This window comes from Lontra canadensis, unplaced genomic scaffold, assembly GCF_010015895.1.
Source record: "Lontra canadensis isolate GAN:19392208 unplaced genomic scaffold, GSC_riverotter_1.0 scaffold111, whole genome shotgun sequence".
Classification (NCBI taxonomy): Eukaryota; Metazoa; Chordata; class Mammalia; order Carnivora; family Mustelidae; genus Lontra; species Lontra canadensis.
In genome coordinates, this window is record NW_022631105.1 from 5022150 (window position 1) to 5037457 (window position 15308).

The 15308-nt window shown below is 43.7% G+C and overlaps 1 protein-coding gene across 2 annotated transcripts in view; it reads right to left on the reverse strand.

The window, feature by feature from the left end:
- The window catches only part of GALNTL5 (polypeptide N-acetylgalactosaminyltransferase like 5), a 54662-nt gene extending 39978 nt beyond the window's left edge, over positions 1-14684 (reverse strand). The window contains exon 1 of one of the 2 annotated variants that reach the window (XM_032840239.1): positions 14600-14684. The gene's annotated coding sequence lies outside the window, so the exon portion shown is untranslated. Of the gene's footprint in view, positions 1-7128; positions 7222-14599 lie in introns of those variants that run through there. The other variant, XM_032840238.1, reaches the window with a different exon arrangement.
- Positions 14685-15308: the final 624 nt, after the last annotated feature.

Below are 15308 nucleotides of genomic sequence, written 5' to 3' on the forward strand. Positions count from 1 at the left end.
GTAATTAAAACGGTTTGGTATTGGCATAAAAACAGACACACAGATCAACAGAACAGAATAGAGTCCAGAAATAAAATCATGCATATGTGATTCATTATGACAAAGGAGCCAAGAATATACAATGGGGAAAGGATAGTCTCTTCAATAAATGGTGATGGGAAAACCGGACAGCCACACGCAAAAGAGTAAAGTGGACCACTATCTTACACCATACACAAAAATTAACTTGAAATAGATTAACGACTTGAATGTAAGACCTGAAACCATAAAAATCCTAGAGAAAAACAAAGGCTATAAGCTTCTTGACATCAGTCTTGGTGATGACTTTTTGGATCTGGCACCAAAAGCAAAGGCAACAAAAGTATCAATAAATAAGTGGGACTACATCAAGCTAAAAAGCCCCCACAAGGCAAAGGAAATTAGCAACAAAATGAAAAGGCATCCTACTGAATGAGACAAAATCATCTATCTGACAAGGGGTTCGTATCTAAAATTTATAAAGAATTCATAAAACTCAACAGCAAACAATTCAATTAAAAAATGGGCAGAAGATCTGAATAGATATTTTTCCAAAGAAGGCAGACTGATGGCCAACAGGTACAAGAAAAGGTGCTCAGCATCACTCATGATCAGGGAAAGACAAATCAAACCATAATGAGATAATCACCTCACACCTGTAGGGATGGTGTTATCTAAAAGATAAGAAATGACAAGTGTTGGAGAGGATGTGAAGAAAAGCGAATCCTCGTGCAGTGTTGCTGGGAAGGCAAACTGGTGCAGCCACTGTGGAAACCAGTACGGAGAGTCCTCAAAAAGTTAAAAAGGGAGCTAATGTAAGACCCAAAGATTTCATTTCCGGGTTTGCATTTGAAGAAAATGAAAACACTAACTCAAAAAGATACATACACCCCTATGTTCCCGGCAGCATTATTTACAACAGTCAAGATATGGAAACAACCTAACTGTCCATCAGCCCATGAATGGGTAAAGAAAACGTGCTATGATACACACAACGGAATACTTTCCAGCATAAAAAGGAATGACATCTTTCCTGAGGGCATTACACGAAATGAAATAAGTCAGAAAGATAAATACAATATGATCTCACTTACATGAAGAATCTGGTAACAAACAACAACAAACCTCCAAAACCCAACCTCATCAATACAGAGAACGGACTGGTGGTTGCTGGGGGGTGGGGGGAACAGAGCTCCAGTGTAAAATAAGTAAGCCATGGGGACATAATGTCTACATGGTGACTATAGATAAGAACTATACTGCTTATTTGAAAGTAGCAAAGAGAGCAGACCTTTAAAATTCTCATCACACACACATACACACACACAAATTTTTTGTAACTATGCATGGTAGCCAGTTATCTAGACTTACTGTAGTGATTATTTGGCCACATATATATAAATGTTGTATCATTATGTTGTATACCTGAAACTAATATAATGTTATATGTCAATTATACCTCAATAAAAAAATGAGGATTAACATACATTTTATTCCTCGTATCTGGCACATCTCTCTCACTGCCCAAGCTTTTACTGAGAATGGCATTAAATCCATATTTTAAAAATCCAGCAATATATTCTGGCTTTGAATAGTTAGTGTCCTTACCTGCAAGAAAGGGCAATTACAGTTATGTAGGTACAGATTACTACCACCAGATAAAGGATCATAAGAACAACTATATCCTGAATTCACTCCCTTTATAATGAGCCAGGTGTTTTCCTGGAACCTACACTACCTCCACTGTCGTGTGAAGTTAGTTGTAACTGAAGGATTTCGGAAAGGTGGGGAAGGAGAGCTAAAACCCCAGCCCAGAACTTCCATTGCAGAGAATAAAATAAGAGGCCAGACGCCAACCCAAACATAACAGTCATAACAATAAATGAAGATGGGGTAAATTTCCTATTAAAAGATAAACACTCAAAAAAAAAGATAAACACTCTTGTCAATGAAGAAACAAAATATAATCACGAAAGATAAGTGGCATGAACTAAAATGGTTAAAAGTAGAACAGTCTAAGAATAGAGGAGTCAAAGTATCATTTTAAAAAGTACAGAATTCATTAGAAGGAGCATCCAGAAAGTTATTTACACTCACGGTAAGAATAAGTCACAATAAAGTCTAGGTAGGGATGAGCTTGCAGACATCAAACATTGCTGCAGTAAAATACTTACATTAAAATCATTAGAGATGTCAATATATATGGCCACAAACAGTAATGGAATATTTTAAGAACAACTCTAGATCAGAGAAAAAGTTAGAAAAAGAACTTGCTTAATGTAATTTGTCATATTTCCTTGGTGGATTTATATTTTGCTTTGTTTTTGAAGAATAAACTTTCTTTTCCAACATCTATGATGTGCTTTCCAAAATGGACATAAAAGGCTGTATTATTATAGCTAAAAAGGGATTCTCTTCAAGATGCAGTAACCCCATTTCCACTAGGCCCTCTTTCCTGCCCCTGAGAAATCCTGGACATGACACAACAGATAAGGATGGGAAGTTCTCTGAAAGTTAGAAACTAGCAGGCAGATTCCTGAGGCAGATCTCAGGAATGGAGGAAGGACGTGGTGAGCTCCTGAATTCCCTGTTGCCACCCATAAATCCCAGACAGAGGTCTGTAGAAGCTTCCATGTAGAACAACTGACAGACAGACAAACAGACACACACACACACACACACAAAACCTCCAAGATAAACCTGTTCTCTCTAGCCACCAGGCCACAGAAGCCTAACCACAGAAAACCTTTGGCTGAACCTACTCTAGTCAAGTCAAGCCGCAGTGGGAGAACCACACCGACCCCTGTGGCTTCAGTGTGGTGGGCAGGCAGTGGGCCTTCCACCACACCCAAGGGAGCAGCAGGCAATGACATGGGTGGGCCTGAGCAGAACCTACTCCTTTCATCCCTCTTCCTGGCAGAAGCAGGCAGAGCTCTGATTACCTGCATGGGTGGTGTGGGCAGGCTGAGCAGGGAGCTGGTCCTCCATAAGTTGGCCTGGGGGGAAGCAGGTGGAGCTCTGGTTCTCCCCAAGATAGTGCCATGTCACATATAATTAACATTATATGTTAATTTAAAAAAATTTTTAAAAACCAGTCTCAGGAACTTGTGTACAGACAACAAAAGAGCTGATCTTTGTATTATCAAAGCTCTGGAAGGAGAGGAGTCAGAGTGGGGCCAAAAAAGTACTCTTGGAAATAAGGCCAGAAACTTCCTAAATTCAGGGAAGTTGGACATCTATAGCCTCAGGAGGCTGAAAAATCCACCAAATGTGATAAACCAAAGAAATCCATGGCAGGACCGATCATAATGTGTCTGAAAACTGAAGACAGAGGACAACTCTTGAAAGTAGCCAGAGAGAAAAAACACGGGATTCATAGAGGAACGACCTGAATGACTATGGGTTTCTCATCTGAAATCATGGGGGAGAGAAGAAAGTGACAAAACATTTTTGAATGCTGAAAGAAAAGAACTGTCAGGGGTACCTGCGTGGCTCAGTCATGAAGCAACTGCCTTCGACTCGGGGTCATGATTCCAGGACCCTGGGATTGAGCTGCAGATGGGGAATCCCTGCTCAGTGGGGAGCCTGCTTCTCCTGCTCCCACTCTGCCTGCTTGTATTCCCTCTCTTGCTGTCTCTCCCTCTCTGTCAAATAAATAAATAAAATCTTTAAAAAGAAAAAAGAAAGAACTGTCAACTGCAAATTCTATACCCAGCAAAAATATCCTTTGGGAATTACGAGAAAAAGTTTTTCTTCACTCCCAAGTGAAGAAAAACTAAGACTTGGTGACTAGCAGCCCCACCCTTAAAGAATAGCAAAAGAAAGTTCTCTAAACAAGGAAATGATAACAGAAGGAGGCTTGGAACTTCAGCAAAAAGAACATCAAAATGGATGAAAATTGGGGTAAATATGATAGACTCATTAAGAAACTCTCATAAGTTTCTTCAATCATATTTGACTTTTGAAGCCACAATTATAACACCATCTGATGTAGTGCTCAAAATTCAAGAGTTATATTTTTAAAATGAGGAGGCTAAGGAATGGTTTACACTTTACTTGAAGTGACAAAACATTGATTCAAGGAGACCTTGGTAAGTTATAGACATATTGTGTTAATACCTACAGCAACCACTAAAGAAGCCATACAAAGCAACCTTTTAAAAAACATTATAAACAAATCAAGATGGAATTTTGAAAATGCTCAAGTAACTCACCAAAAATAAGAGAAACAGAAGATTGAGAAACAGAGGAAACAAACAAAAAACAAATAAAATGACTGAGAAACTCTGACATCCATAATTGTCTTAAATGCAAATGATCTAAATATACCAGTTAAAAGCATGGATTAACAGAGTAGATTTAAAAAATGTTCTGACAATATGCTACCTACAAGAAACTTACTTCAATGAAACATAGGTAGATTAATAATAAAAGGACAGAAAAGGATATACTTGCAAATATTAATTAAAAAAAAAAACCAGCTGGGTGGCTGGCTGCCTCAATCGATAGAGGATGTGACTCTTGATCTCAGGGTTGTGAGTTCAATCCTCACATTGGGTTTGGAGCCTACCTTAAAAAAAAAGTACGAGTGGCTCTATTAATATTAGATAAAACAGATTTCAGAGCAGAGAAAATTACTAGAGACAGAGACATGACCTTATGATAAAAGGTTTAGTGCACCAGTGAGACATAATGGTTCCAAATAGAAACACGTCAAAAAATAGCTCAAAATACATGAAGCAAAAACCGGTGAGAGTTAAAATAGAACCTAACAAATCCACAATTATAGTTGGGGTTTTCAACATCCCGTCTTAGCAACTGACAGGACAACTAGCCAAAAACTCAACAAGGACATCAACAAGTGAACAATAAAATCAACCAACAGGATCTAGTTGATGTGTATGAAGGAACTCTGTACCCAACAATAGCAAATTCATGGTTTTTCCAGACGTGCCTGGAGCGTTCACCAGGGATGGACCATATTCTGGATCATAAAACAAACCTCAAAAAACCTAGAAGAACTGAGATCACACAGAGTATATTTTCTGACTATAATGGAATCAGATTGGATGTCAGTAGCAGAGAGGAGAAAATTATTCAAAGACTCTGAAATTAAACAATTTCCAAATAATCCAAAGAGAAAGTCTCAAAGGGAATATAAAAATACAGAGAACTGAATGAAAATGAAAATTCAGTGTATCAAAATATGTGCCACACAGCTGAAGCCATATTATTAAGACGTCAGTTCTCCCCAAATTGACCCACAGAGCCAATACAATTAAAAATACCAGTGGTCTCTTTGGAAGGAATTGACAAACTGTTTCTAAAACCTATCCGAACAACCTAACCACATACAATAACCAAAACAATTTTGGAGAGAGTGAGAACAGAGTCCAGAAAGGGACCCACCAAAAAGAGTTAACTGTTTTTTGAAAGATGCTGAGATGGAAAAAGGGAGATTTTTTTCAAGAAATGGTGCTGGAAAAAATGGATAGCCACATGAGGAAAATGAACATTGATCCTCACCCTCCCATCACATAAATTCACTTCAAAGGGACCACAGCCCTAATGTAAAATGTAAAGTAAAACCTAAAATCTTAAAATTTCTAAAAAAAAAAAAAAAAAACAGAGAAGGGAATATTTGTGCACTTGACATAGGCAAAGTTTACTTCAATAAAAGATTTAAAAAAAAAGAACCACACAAGAAATTGGGATGAATTGAACATCAAAATTTAAAATTTTTCTTCTTGAATGGCACCACTCAAGAGAGAATTCAAAATGTACAGTATAGTGACTATGGTTAACAATAGTAATATTGTATATTGAAACTTGCCAGCAGGGATCTTATCACAAGAGAAAAAAATTGTAACTGTGTGTGATGGACACAACTGTTAACTAAACTTGCTGTGGTTATCATTTTGCAATATATACATGTACACATGTATCAAATCATTCTGCTGTACTTCCAAAATGAATAAGGTGTTCTACGTCAATTGTGTCTCAATTTTAAAAAGAGACTAAAAAGACAAGGCAGAGACGTACAGAGTATTTGCAACTCACATATCAAAGGACTTGAATCCAAAATATATTTTTAAAAATCTTAAAAATCAGAAGATAAACATTCCGATTTAAAAATGGTTGAAGGACATGGGCGCCTGGGTGGCTCAGTGGGTTAAAGCCTCTGCCTTTGGCTCAGGTCATAATTTCAGGGTCCTGGGATCAATCCCTGCATCCAGCTCTTTGCTCCCCAGGGAGCCTGCTTCCTCCTCCCTCTCCGCCTACTTGTGATCTCTGTCTGTCAAATAAATAAATAAAATCTTTAAAAAAAAATAGATGAAGGACTTGAAGAGACACTTTACAAAAGAAGATATACGGGTGGCCATGAAGCACATGAAAAGGTGCTCAAAATCATTAGTCATCAGGGAAATGCAGATTAAGGCTGCAATGGTTCCACTACTTACCCATTAGAATATCTAAAATCTAAAAAACTGAGCTTGTCAAACGTTGGTGAAGATTTGGAGCAAAGGGAGAGATTCCGTACATGCCAGAGGGGAAAGTAAATGGCACAGCTATCTTGAAAACACATTGTCATTTTCCTTAAAGTTAAGCATATACCTACTGTACATCCCATCTGTCCCAAACCTAAGAGAAACGAAGTATGTCCACACGAAGACTTACAATCCATATTCATGACAGTATTACAATTCATTCCAGAGTATCTACAAACATATTAAAAATATATAATATTGTATTTTGCTGGAGATCACACATAAAAGGAAGGGAACAAAGATATCCATCAACTCAGGTTAATTACTACCTCAGAGGGTAAAAGGAGGAGAAGGAAGGGGTGAAGTCCTTAATGGTACCCATTAACATTTATTTCTGTGAAAAAGCAGAAAACTATCTGAAATAAATACAGCAAACCACATTTAAAAATTGTTAAATTTAGGTGATACATGCCTGTTTTACTCTTTTCTGTATATATGTGAAATATTTTATAATTTAAAAATTGAGTTGCTCTAAGAAAGACATTGTTTTTCTCTTCCAAATATTAAACTTATGGTACATTTTCCCCTTAAAATGGCTAATAGAGAAAATCAAAACACTTACCTGATCTTAAAAAGGTTTTGTATTCTGTAGTTTCATATTTGTCAGGCATTTCAAATCTTACACGCAGTCTCGGTATTTGCTTGGGGTCCCGGGTAATTTGCTGTTGCAATTTTTTTCCAAGGGACCAAATGAATGCAGGCCCCTGGTTTTTCTTCTCCAAGCTGCTTACATGATTATGGTGAATATATACATACAACAGAGCTGTCCAGATCCCAAATATCAAGGATCCGTAGAATAAACATTGAAATGTGACGCCTCTCATTGTAAACCTAGAATTTCTGAAGGTCCATTTTTAAATTTCCTACATCAGAAGAATTTAAGAGAGACTATATTAGAGATCTCAGTGATTTCCAGATCATCTACTTGGCTTAAATTCAATTTTCAGTGTTTTAAGAACAAGATCATTTTAATATGCATTTATCCATATACTCGGATGAGATAAAAGTATATCTTATTTTCTATTAGCAAAAACTCTTAAAACTGATATTCAGAAGGTTGCTTAACAGCAAAATGTATAACATGCTTACAAAACATGCACTTATTTAAAGTAACTGGCACACACTCCTAAGCCTTCAGCTAAAGGAAATACATACAGTGAAAGCAGGTTTACTCATCCCTTATTCATGCTCAGTCCATCTTGGAGTTTTAAATCTCTCTTTTAAAAATCTGACTCGATATCAACTTAAAACAAAACAACACAAAACCGCATGGTTCACATGCTGGAAGGAAAGTGGACAATGGTAACTGGTCCAGCACTGACGGGACTGTGAAATGGTACCACCATTTTTTTTAAAGATTTTATTTATTTATTTGACAGACAGAGATCACAAGTAGGCAGAGAGACAGGCAGAGAGAGAGAGATGGAAGCAGGCTCTCCGCCGAGCAGAGAGCCCGATGCGGGGCTCGATCCCAGGACCCTGGGACCACGACCTGAGCCGAAGGCAGAGGCTTTAACCCACTGAGCCACCCAGGTGCCCCAATGGTACCACCATTTTGACAGTTACCTGATTCAGGGGAATTTACACAAATAGTGTGCTGACACATTTCTATCCCTAAGAACATGCCTTGAAGAGACTCTCACACGTATCAGGAGATACGTGCAAGAATGTTTACTGCATGGGATGCCTGGGTGGCTCAGTCCATTAAGCGTCTGCATTGGGCTCAGGTCATGATCCCAGGATACTGGGATCCAGCCCCCTGTTGGGCTCCCTGCACAGCGGGAAGCCTGCTTCTCCCTCTGCCTCTCCCCCTGCTGGTACGCTGTCTTGTACCAATAAATAAATAAAATCTTCAGAAAAAATAATGTTTACTGCAGTAATGTTTGTAGTAGAAACCACAAGCAACTCAAGTTTCCCTCAATAGGAGAATAATAAAGTGAACTGTTCCCTGAACACAGCAAACAGATCCACTGGGGCCACATGTATCAATATTGGAAACACCATAATGTTGCACAGAAAACCAAGCAGGGTGTGATGCTACCAAGATGTATATGGGAAACATGGAAACCAGCCCAATTGCTTAGGGATACACCTGGAGGCAGCAAATGTTGGGGAAAACCCATGTGCAAGCGGTCCTCCAAGTTTAGGATGGGATTACTCCTATGGGGGAGGGCACTGGGGAGGAGAGGGAAGAGCTCCTACTACGTTCTTTTTTTTTTTTTTAAGATTTTATTTATTTATTTGACAGAGATTACAAGTAGACAGAGAGAGAGAGGGAGGGGGAAGCAGGCTCACCGCTGAGCAGAGAGCCCGATGCGGGGCTTGATCCCAGGACCCTGAGATCGTGACCCGAACTGAAGACAGAGGCTTTAACCCACTGAGCCACCCAGGCACCCCTCCTACTATGTTCTTAACACTTGTGCTTTTTAATCTCTTAAGCAAATGTGGCAAAATGATAAGGTTTGATAACGTTTGATGACATATCCATGGAGCGTTCATGATATTTTTCTATTTCCCTTTTGTTGGAAATACTTCCCAATTTATCAAAAAAGAAAAGTCTTGAGCGGTTTCTTTTAGAGATGACAGACTGGAAATGTACGTCTGTGCCCTCCCCCTCTTGACTCAATTGTGAATAAAAACCAATCTTCTAATCTAAAAACTCTCCTGGGAAAAGGGTGTTAGAGGGAAGGTCCACGCACGGGAGATTTCAACATGGGTTTGAAAGACCGGACAGAAGCCACTGCATGCGAGGTAACAATGGGGAAGCGGGAGGAAGCCTGGACCCCACCGGCACAGGGAGCCGGGGAGGGGACTGGAAGTGCGGGGTGTGACAGGTGCAGGGCCGGGAGACTCTGGGGAAGGCCACGCATTTATACGCACAGCAGTCAGCTGTCTTCACCCCTCCCTGGGCCTGACTTGAAATGGCACAGGTGTCCTTGAAGAAGAGGAAGAGACACTTGGGGTGCATGTATAGGGGAAAGTCATCTGCAAGCTAAGGAGAGAGAACTCAGAGGAGCCACCTTGATGGGGAACTTCCAGCCTCCAGAATGGAGGGAAATAAATGTCTGTGGTTTAAGCATCGCCCCTTCCCCACCCCTACCCCCCGACTTCCTTACCCCCCCTCCCCTCTGTGTGTGGCATTTTGTTATAACGGCCCCAGCGGACTGATACAAATTCCAAGGACTGACCTAGGCTTTTGAAGAAACCCTCCAGTAAGACAGAAAATACACACAGAACCATAAAAGGGGAACAAATTAATGAGAGCTTTAGAAAAATCCAAACACTGATTTTGGTTGCTCACCCTCAAGAAGATACCATGCTCATAAAACCAGGGAAACAGTCTATGAAAAAGAAAACATTACAGAACAACAACAAAAGGTTGCTGAAACCTAAAACATGATTGGGAAAACTTTAAAAATATATGTAAGTTGGAAAATAGTGTGAAAGGAATATGCTGGAAGGCACAACAAAATGACATAAGGGAAAACGTAAGAAAAAATGGAGAGATGTGATATTTCATTCTTGGAGGTATAACATCTAACTAGTAAAAATGTACGAGTTCCAAAAGATGATCAGAGAAAAATGGAGGACAGGAAATCATTAAATAAATAATATATTTTCCCCGTAACTTAAAGTGCTCACAAAATGCCCAGTGCAATGAATGTAAAAATATCCTAAAAACCTCCAAGTGCAGAAAAATGGTTGACATACAGGAGTTTCAGAAGGATATCAAACTTCTCAACAGCAACACTGAGGTTTTTTTTATTCTCTTTTAAAGCTTTATTTATTTGAGAGAGAGAGAGAAAGTCTCAAGACTCCATGCTGAGTACAGTATCCAAGGCAGGTCTTGACCTCACAACCCTGAGGTGACAACCTGAGCAGAAATCAAGAGTCTGAGGCTTAACCAACTGAGCCATCCAGGTGCCCTAACACTGGGTTCTTAAAAGATTATAGAGAAGTGGCTTCAGAATTCTAAGTTAAATGGTATTTCACCTAGAATTCTTTACCTAGTCAAATTGTAATTAACCTTGAGAGAGGAATAAAGATATTTTCAGATCTGAAAAGGACTCAGAATTACACTCCACGTATTCTTTTTTGGGAGACTAATGTGGACTGCAAATGCCAACAAAACGTAGAGTAGACAAAGAAGAGATGGCCCAGGGTGGGGGATCCAACTCAGGAGGGAGGCAGAGATGGCCCCAGAGGGCTGTTGTACTGGGGGGTGGGGAGGCGCGGAGGGTGGCTGCCCACATTGGAATGGAGGCTGTAGTGAGCTCTGGCACTCCACCCTTCCCCAGAAAGAAGATGGGTCAAAAGAATATCAGATTTGATAGATGATGTGGGGCAGGGAAATGCAAGTAGATGACCTATCTGATGGTAAAACTTAAGGAATATTTGTAGAGTGATAAAGGTGTAACACACTGGCTACAGATTCATAAGGAAAATGCGATTCTAAAAAAATAGAAGTTGTGTAAGAAAAATGAAGTTGATGTGTGAAATAAGCCAAGAAGTAGAAGCTTAGGAATATTATTTAAAATATGAAGGCAACTGTCATATGAAATATATTAAAAGAGTTGAAAGTCATTGCTTTGGGGGAGTTGTACTGAGGATTAGGGTGGAAGGTGGGCAAGGGCCTGCTGACTCTAATATTTTTGTTTTTATTTTAGGCTTTACTTTTTAATGTATGCATTACTTTAACAAAAAAAATTAAAAATGGAGATTAAAACCGTACCTATCAAATGGCATCAATGCTTGTAAACAGGTGCACAGAGCAGCCACTTCTCTCCCATCCTGACCCTTTAAATCAGGTAACAGCCTGGCCCGGGGTTAGAAGGAATCAAGGATATGAGCCTCCTGAGCTGTCCAGTGTCACCCGCTTTCCAGGGCCCTCTGGCGCGGGTCCTCCTCACGCCCTCATTCTTCCAAGTGTCTTCCTGCACCTGACGCTTTTGCATTGCCATTTTCATCCCAGTTCTCTGACTGGAGGACAGAGTGCGGCCTCCACAGTTTTGACTTCATGCACTAGAACAAGCTTGCACAGGCGCTCCGGCTCCTACGGCTCTGGTTCACAGAAGAGACCACCCCCGCCCCACCGAACGCAGCACGCTCGGGAACTGCACCGCATCAAACCACCGAGGCTGCACCTGGCCGCCCAGAGACCCGAACACACCACGTGGAACGTCTTACAGTGCCGTGTGGGGCCACCACATCACCCTTGGGGCTGGGGCGCCCATTCCCCTACTGCCTGGAGTACTGGCTCTCGACCGAGTCCCTTCCCCATCCTTACCTCGGGTGGGGCAGGCTGCTTTGCGCAAGGCTCCCCTCCCGGAGGGACTCGTGTTTAAAGACGGGCTGATGGGCCCAAATGCCGTCCTGCAACTTGGGATGACGCTGAAGACCCATCCAGCCCGGAGCGCCCATGGGGCTGACAGAGCTCCTACCTGCGAGCACACCACAGTCTAGGCTCCTCCTCTTGTGAAACTAAAAGAAGGGAGTCAGAAGGGCGCAGCGGCAGCGCTCAGGGGCAGCGCTCCTGGCCCACTGCAGAGCCCACGCGAAAGGCGGCACCTTCCACGGGATTGCATTTTGTGAGCCCAGCCTGAGGAAGGAGAGTTTCCTCCTCCCCCAGAATCAGCCCAGCCAATGAGGAATCGTGACTACAGGCCAGCCAATGAGGGACAATCACAGTTCGGCCAATGAGGGACTGCAGTTACAGCTCAGCCAATGAGAGATCGTGACCACAGGCCAGCCAATGAGGGACAACCACAGCTCGACCAATGAGGGACAGCCGCAGCTCAGCCAATGAAAAGCCACTATACTCGGAATTCCGGGTGACTCCGATGACGCCAGCGCGTGCGCTCTTTCTGCGGGCTCGGCCTGGGACGCAGTTCTCTGCTCTTCCTTAAGCCGTTTTTTGCTGGCAAATAACTGCGGTTTTGTTGCTGAGGTTAGCGCGCCGCTAGAGCCGGGCCGCTTCGCCCGCAGGTGTCGGCCCCGGACCACGCCCGGACACGGCCTGCGAGCGCATCCCCAGCGCTGGCTGTTTCCCGGGATCCTGAGCTGCCGCAGGGGGCAAGGGCGGTCCTGCGCGACGGCCGTGGGGGGCGTGGGGGCCGCATCGCCCGCCCGGCCCTTGCGACCCCACTGCTGGGGAGGGCGCGTCGTGTCCCCGCGGGCGGCGTGCGGTGCGCCTGTTGCGCCCTCGCTGGTGGGACGGGCTGGAGCGCGGGCGCGGAGAGCGTCGTGGCTGCGCACGCGGTGGGCCGGAGCGGCCAGCGCAAACCCGAGGGATCCAGCCGGCTGCACGCGTGCGTCTGAGGGAGGCAGCGGCGGGCCGAGGGTGACGCTGAGGGTCAGCCCGGCCTCCTTAGCGACACAGAAGAAACTCTCCTCCCCCGCGTGGGAACCGCGTGCAGGCCGCGGTGGCCAGGACCGCTGTACTCGGGGGCAGGTGACTTGGCGGTCCTGGCTCCTCTGCCGGGGCAGGAGAGAGGCGCTAGGACCCGGGACGGGGGAGTCACGGGGACCCACGCTTCGGGCCTGCAGCAACGGCGCACTCACCGCGCGGAGGGCCAGCCCCGCTGCTTCCCTGGAGGAGACTGTGCAGGCAGCGCCGCCGCCGTCCGTCCCCACCGCCCTTCCCCACCCAGTCATCTCCCAGCCCCCAAGTCGCTAACTAGGGACGAGTTACAGAACAGCCTGGCTGGGGGGAAATGGAGTGTCCCCAAGAGCTGCAGAACCCCCGCAGGCATCACGACCCAGTGGAATCAGGGGGCCGGGCACGGGCTGGTCCTGAGCATCCTAGATCAGGGGAGGGGCGCAAAACTGGGTCGGGCGTTTACTCATACGGAAGCGTTCCAAGACACGGGCTTTACCACCCCGACAAACGCCCCCAGTGCACAGTGCAGTCTCCTTGAAGGGACGAGGTACGCTGTAAAAATGAAATCTCTGGGGTGCCTTGGTGGCTCAGTCAGTAAAGTGCCTGCTTTCAGCTCAGGTGGTGATCCCGGGGTCCTGGGATCGAGTCCTGCATCGGGTCCTTGCTCAGCGGGGAGCCTGCCTCTCTTCCCTGCTACTCCCCCTGCTTGTGCGCTCGCTCTCTCTCTCTCTCTCAAAGAAATAAATACAGTCTTTAAAAAAATAAAAATGAAATCTTTGGGAATGCGAAGAAAAACTGTCAAATGTGTAAGAGGAGAAGGTAGCCTCTAACTGAGGCAGATGGATGGATGGAAACGAGACGGAGGAGAATGAAGCTGGTTAACTGCTAACACAGCTGCTACTTCCGATAAATGTCACCTGCTGAGACTTTTAACTTGCACCGAACACCAAAAGCAGTTAGAAACTAAGGAAGAAAGTAAGCAAGGGGAGGCACCCGAATTGAGTACACAACATGTGCATGGGGGTTCATGATAGGGTTAGTGCTGGAGAAGGAAATACATCCATATTCTCTGGGAGAAGTCTACTATATTAAGAAAATTTGGAGGAAATTCTCTACATGGGAACATTAGGAAAATTACCCTCACCCATTTTTTAAAAAAATTTTATGAATGTAAATTTTTCTTAACACCACACTTTCTTAAAGCAGAACTCCCCCTGGTTCTCTGGAATATGCGCCTCATCTGTCCTTGCATCCCCTCCCCCCATCACCACCCACCCCCACCCAATGCACATACGCTCACATACCGAAACCCTAAACCGGATCTGGAGTCAGTTGTTGTGTTTGTTTTAAAGTGTCTTTTCAGAGTCAGGAAAACAGGCTCTGCTTTAGATGATGTCACAACTAAATTTTCTATAAATAGTAAGATTTTCGAGAACCAAAGTCAATATAAATGCCTGGTCTACCTCTAGAGTGGCACTATCCAGCCTGACAGTTACAACCTCTTCTTTAAAACTCAGATCTTCTTAATCCCAATCCCCAGAGCCAGCGTTCCATCAAGGATCAGTGATTGGAAGCGTGGCTTCCCCTGAATCCAGATGGAAGGAGCCCCCCCGTGTTGTTCCCGCTTTTCAGCACACTGAGCTCCCCCACCTACCATTAAGACAGCGGCTGCTCTGTAGTTGATCAGTTGTCTAAGCTGAGTCACGGGTCAGATGAGGCAGGAGTCTAGGTTGAATGATCTGAAAGACGAGATTTTTTTCTGAATGGCTGACTTTACGGTGCCTGGATTCTGAGCAAATACTGGATTGTGCTGGGCTGTCCTGCCTGCGTGGTGTTTCACAAGAAGCAGCACTGGGTACGGCATAAAGCCCTTGTGACGTCACACCCAGGGCGTTGCCAGCAGCCAGGGGCCCCTCAGAGCAGCAGGTGGAATCTGGGACTTCCAAAGTTCAAAGGGACCTTCCAGAGAGTCTTAGAATCCTCATTCCTCAGCTGAGGAAATGGGAAAAGTCTCATCGTGGGCAAAATCTAGGCTAGATCTCATTTTTGGCTTTTTTAAGTCAACATGAAAAAAAGCTTTCGGAACACCTCAAGGGACTCAAAGATGATCCAAAGGGTTGTTTGGCTGTCTTTTAATTTTTTACTCTGTATTACTCAGTATTTAGATATTAGTACATGAGGTCAGCCAAATGCTTGTGAAATGTCTTGACATGTTTGAGCAGATTTGACCTTTCCCCATTGAGGAGGCTGACTCTGTTTAGCCTGGGACCAGACATCTGCTTTGAAGTATGTAAGAGGCAGGGGTGGGAGTGGGAGACTGAGGGGTTGGAGGGGGGTGAGTTGGGTCCTTCCCAGAGGACCAG